The sequence below is a fragment of the Syzygium oleosum genome, unplaced genomic scaffold, assembly GCF_021117445.2.
Source record: "Syzygium oleosum isolate NSW1041296 unplaced genomic scaffold, Sole_v2.1 Sole_v2.01, whole genome shotgun sequence".
NCBI classification, from domain to species: Eukaryota; Viridiplantae; Streptophyta; class Magnoliopsida; order Myrtales; family Myrtaceae; genus Syzygium; species Syzygium oleosum.
Window position 1 is genome coordinate 27,465,179 of NW_026607485.1, and position 6,090 is coordinate 27,471,268.

A 6,090-nucleotide genomic window follows, 5' to 3' on the forward strand; every position below is an offset into this window, starting at 1 on the left:
TGACCTTCCCAAAATGTGCTACGATTTTAGAAAAGTGATTTTCGTGGATCGGAGCTGATCGAATAGCTCTTGAAAAAAGTCATGATTTATCCCTCGATAAAACTTTGATCAATAAGCTTACGAGCAAGTCTTTGCGATATGATCACCTAATCTAAGAAAATCGTAACTTTCCAGATGCTCTTGAGATTCGATGACTATGGTTAAAAGTTACGATATCTTGTGATTCGACCTACTGATTTGGGCAACTGGATGTTGTTGCAAAGCTCTTATAGAGCATGATTCAATGTTGCCCTTGGTGAAAAATTAGATCGAGGTTTTCTTCCGAACCAATTCAAATCAAACCTTGGTGAAAAATTAGGTGTCTTAGGGAAATTTTCACAAGTTGTGCGATTAACATTGCTAAAGAGAGCACCAGTGATGTGGAAGCCGTCTTGTGTGTGATTACCGGCTCGTTAGGTAACGAATGGATGCTAGAGTTGGGGTGTGTAATATGATGCCTCGTAGGAAGCGGTTTACTACTTATCAAAATGCAAATGATGACAGAGTTTTTATGGGGAATAATGCAGCTTGCAAGATTGTGGGAATATAAACAATTTAGATTTTGATGTATGAATTAGTAGTAGACACACTATACTTGAGTTAAAGAATAACCTTATTTTTCTAGGGACACGATGTAAGTATATCGTTGAAGGTGGACTGGTGAAGATCTCTTGTGTACCATGACGGTGATGAAAGGGAAGTAAATCCTCTCTATTATCTAATAAGAGAAACTGTGAAGGAGTTGTTACAGTTTCAACATATGAGTTAAACTTAGACTTGATGCGATTATGGCATATGGGTTAGGGCACACAAGTGAGGGTTTTGCGATGTTGAGTGAGAGGGGGTTGTTGAAGGGTCATAAGACAATGAAGCTGGACTTGTGTGAGCGCACTGCATCTTTGGGAAGCAACATCGGATTAAATTTAATACAAATATTCATTCGATCAAACAACTAGTTAAACACAATCATTTAGACGTCTTAGGCCTGTTTATGGTTCCTTTAAAAGGAGTTGCCCAATATATGCTGGGATTTATCAATGACTATTTGAGGAAGGTATGAGCATACTTCTCGAGCACAAATTTGAGGTGTTTAATCGGTTCAAGAAGTTTAAGGCACTGATTAAGTGGTAGTCAAGTAAAAAGATCAAGTGCCATAGAACTAATAACGACATGAAGTTCTATGGTAAGAATTTTATTGAATTTTGACAGAAAGAGGGGATTGTGAGACACTACAATGCCTAGGACACCATAGCCAAATGGCATCGCAGAAGAACGTAAATTTAATATGAGGGAGCTTAGTGCATGCTTTTACATGCAAGGCTAGGTAAGGAATTTGGGGCCAAAGTAGTGAATATGGCTTGTTTCCTGGATAATCGATCTCCATCGTCTACTATCTAGTAAAAGACTCTTGAGAGAGTTTGGTTGGGAAAACTTATTGATTACTCCGTATTACGAACATTCGGATGTCCTGCGTATGCCATGCAAGTGATGGCAAGCTTGAGTTGAAGGCGAAAAAGTGGTTTGAAAGGCTGTCGGTTGTGGTGCACTAATCCTAGATCAACCAGTTTTCTAGTCAGTAAAAACGTGATCTTTGGCGAGATTGCTATGCTTTAACAAAAGAGTCTTGAGACACTACCAGGAGACGTGACCTTTGGCGAGATTGCTATGCTTTGACAAAGAAGTCTTGAGACACTACTAGCAGAGTACCCAGATCACGATTTTAGTAATGAGGTGGAGACTCCGGAGACCTCAAAGGTAAGAAGTTGAGACTACAGATGATGCCTCAGTTCGTGAAGTCAGTCATGTCACAATCAATAGAGACGCAAGACAGTATAGCAGCATACAGACAAAGAATGCAAATAAAAATCACCAATACGTTATGATTATATAAATGATACTTATGAATACAAAGACGTATGCAAGAGCAAGAGCAAGAGAAGAGAAATCGAACGACAAAATGTGAACACAATCCAGGTTATTCGGTAAAAAAAGGAATATAAAATAAATTACGATCATGCCCTAGCCGAGGCTGAGGTCTTAACCTGATATTTCTTTTTGGTGGGTGGAAATTGGAAAGCCATTCTAAAATTTGTCAGAATCTCAAGAGCTTTTTTTGCATGTCAAGGATAGAGACTTGATTATGAATCGGTCAATGTGGACGGTGTCGTGGCTTTAACTTAGGTTTTGGATCTATGACTTATATGCGGGAACTTTTGAATAATCTCCCCATTGTTCTCTAAATTTGTTGACCATGAGAATCAAATTCTAACTAAAAATCTCTAGTGGTTAAACTGGTTGTACCATTTGACTAATACCTTCTTGGATTTATTCTCATGGTTGCTTGTAGGAGCCGTTCGGGACGAATAATCTGATTCCAAATCCATCTCAATAACTTTCAATTACCCCGCATCCTAGTTTTGGGAATAAATCGCAATTCGGGCTAGATAATGCAGCCGGGCATCCATAATCTAATCGGCGCTCATCGCTGTACTCTCGAAACGTGCGGTATGCCACCATTGATTATAAAATTAACCACCTCGAATTTGTTGCCGCAATCATTCCTTCAAAACGTATGTGGTTTTTAGATTACGAACAAGAAAATCGGTCGCAAAATGCACTATCATAACATCGTCGAACCATCTTTTAACTTTAAGATCAATTAGTCCCATAATATGAAATTAGGGTTTGACCAAACTATGTTTGGTTGTGATCAATTTTCTTTCTGAGGGTTCCAAAACTATCCAATTAGTTTTGAGTTTTTACAATAATAATCATACTTTAGCGAACGACTTATCGGATTTGGGTCACATTTCAGGTTAAACCCCAGATCCGTCTTACGCACTATGGGAAGAGGCGGGCCCGAGGGTATTTGGTGCCAGTTCCATTTACTACGAACTGTATTTGGTGAAGTTTCGTGTTGATTTTCTTAATTTCTGCCCCCAAGATTTTACAAGTCATTTTCACGTACATTGACCTTGACCTAGGAAGTCCTTTTGTTTTCTTGCCCGGGACTCCCCAAATTAAAAAAAGTCTAAGTTCGCCACCACTGTCTAATAGGCTTTGTGAATGGACCGACCATAAACCAATCTCGAGTTGAAAAGCCTACTGAAAACCTAATTGAATTAGGACGGGTCGACAGCCCGATTAAACCTAATCAATTTATCATCTCTTTGCATGCCTTGTACCCCGTAAATCATAATTATCTTTGGATTGATTTTTACGAAAATCCTAAATCGGTATACTTGTGACAATTTTACCCTAAACTGATATAGATTTTCATTGTCAATTGAGTTATTGTCATGTGTCATCCAACTCAGCAGTTTCACCGTAAAATTTAATGAAAGCTAACGGAGGGTAAATATGTCATGAGTGTACCAATTTGGAGTTTTTGGTAATCCAAAAATTATTTTGGGATAAATTTGTCACAGGTGTATCAATTTGGGGTTTTTAGTGACCCAAAAATTAGTTTGGGATGAATTTGTCGTAGTACCAATTATCTTTTAAGTTGTTTTTTTTTTTTTGTAACAAAAGGTTTTGGTGGATGGGAGATTACTCCATTTCAAGATAAGGGCATGTCGCATGCCGACTTTGAGGACTTACAGCGGACTTGCATTTCGCTTATAAACAAGAGACCCTGAGCAGCGAGAATCGAACCTAAGCATAAGCAAATACAAAATGTCCGATCCTTACTAGCTAAGCCAACCGCCACTGGCTTTTCTTGAGTTATTTAATTTCCTGGCCATACATGTCTTCCTGTTCTTGACCCAAAAGATGCGTTTGACATGTTGAGGGGTACGACTTGGAAACAGCAAATTCAGATCACGACTTTGCTTTTGGTTTTTTTTTTTGTGCGTACTTCTGGAGATGCGGAGTTACATGCATATTCTTGTTCGCAGATGACGGCATGCATTACGTTTTGGCACTATTGGCCATAGAAACTTCTTGTATTTGCAGATGACGACATGCATTACGTTTGGCACTATTGTCCACAGAACCATCCTGAAAACGTGTGCTGTCTCTAACTAAATTGCATGTGTAGCAACGCAAATTGGCTTACTGTTTATTGCTTTATGGAAAATTAAGAGGAGGAACGATGAAGAACATCGAAAATTTATATGGTTCGATTCGAATATCAGTATCTACATCTACGGGAAGAGCCGGCAGGGAATAATCCACTGTAATTGGAGGATTAAAGTTACAATTGTTCACAACGCTCGAGTTATATCCAAACCCAAAGTGTTTATAAATAAAAATAGCTCAATTTGGATGTAAAACTCACAAAACAAAATCGAGTGTTCGGATCTCTTCGTGTGTCCATCGAGAGTCCTCTGTTCGGCTTCTTCTCGTGCCACTCGTTTTCAATCCTTCTTGAAGTCCACTGTTATAGCTTCAATCGACCTACGTCCTAAAAAAGCTTTGTCTGAACTCTGGGACGTAAAACGCGGGAGGTATTCCCCGGGGAGAGAGATGAAAAACTTTCTCACCAATTGGGAGCTGGGCGTGTAGGCACGGGCACGTTAAAATAAGGAACACAGTCCTATCTGCCTGCTAGGTATATACGTCTGGACAAACGGGGCGGCCCCAGTCATAAGCGCAATCTCTAGCTAATTTACATGTGTGGCAACGCAAATTGGCTTACTATTTATTGCTTTATGGAAAATTAAGAGGAGGAGCGATAAAGGACGCCGAAAATATACGTGGTTCAGTCCGAATATCGGTATCTACATCCACGGGGAGAGCTGGTAGCGAATAATCCATCGTAATCGAAGGATCAGAGTTACGATCGCTCACGGCGCTCGAATATTTTCCGCACCTAAATTATACCAAAACCCAAAGTGCTTACAAATAAAAACAGCTCAATTTGGATGTAAAACTCACAGCTCGAGTGCTCGGATCTCTTCATGCGTCCATCGAGAGTCTCTCTGTTCGGCTTCTGCTCGTGCGGCTCGTTTTTAATACTTGTTGAAGTCCACTGTTACGGGATTCAAGAACCCAGTCCTTGTGCCACGTGAAATTGGCACGTATCTCCGCAAGTGATTCTCTCCTTATCTTTTTCCACCAACGAAGGAGAGTCCCACAAAACTCAAACAAAGAACAGAAAACGGAATCCTCATGTGATATCTTTCTATGTAGCAAGTGGTGACTTCCTTATCACCGGATCAATCGAGTGTCTCCTTGTTAACATTTTATCGGGTTCCGTAATGGGCTCGAACTCGACACATTAATTGAACATCGACGATGCCATTTTATTCATCCAAGACTCCGTTTGTTTCGCGGAAATTGAATGAATTTGAAAAATATTTTCGTAAAGATAATCGCCTGCCTATATCGCTTACAAAATGAATTAATAAAAAAATAATTTCATCATCAATCAAGATGTTTTATGCATAAATTGTTGTCGATAATGAAAATATTTTTCATTGACTGACTATTTCAAGCGATTATTTTTAGGAAAATATTTTCCAAATCATTATCTTTCGCAAAACAAACTTAACCCATGTAAATGTTGATTTTAATTTTCTTAACGCCAACAGGATAAAATATAACGATTGTTGTCCTTCCTTTGGTCCAATCTGTTTTCTATAGGGAAAATGACACAAATGGTTCAGGAACTTTGGCTCAATATACAATGTGGTCTCTGAACTTTCGCCCAATGTGCAATATGGTACCTCAACTTTTAATTTGTTCAACGTGATTTTTTGAGCTTTTGGTATAAGTTCAATTTAGTCCCTATACTGCATGGAAAATGTTCAATGCTGCCTCTAATCTTGAATTAATACAATGACGACATTGAACAATTTCATATAGTTCATGGACCATATTGCACATTATATCAAAGTTTATGGATCATTTATGTTATTATCCTCTTTTCATAATGGCATAAATGGTTCTGTTAGCTGAAAGAATAGCTCGAGCTTTTCCACGTGTCGATGCACCACTGTAGGTGTGTCTAAAAACCTTTTGTAGTACTTGGTGGTTGGACGCTCATTAAATGTAGTCACGACTTGTAAAAGCATGGAACACATTGTAGGACGCAAAGATGATATTGGC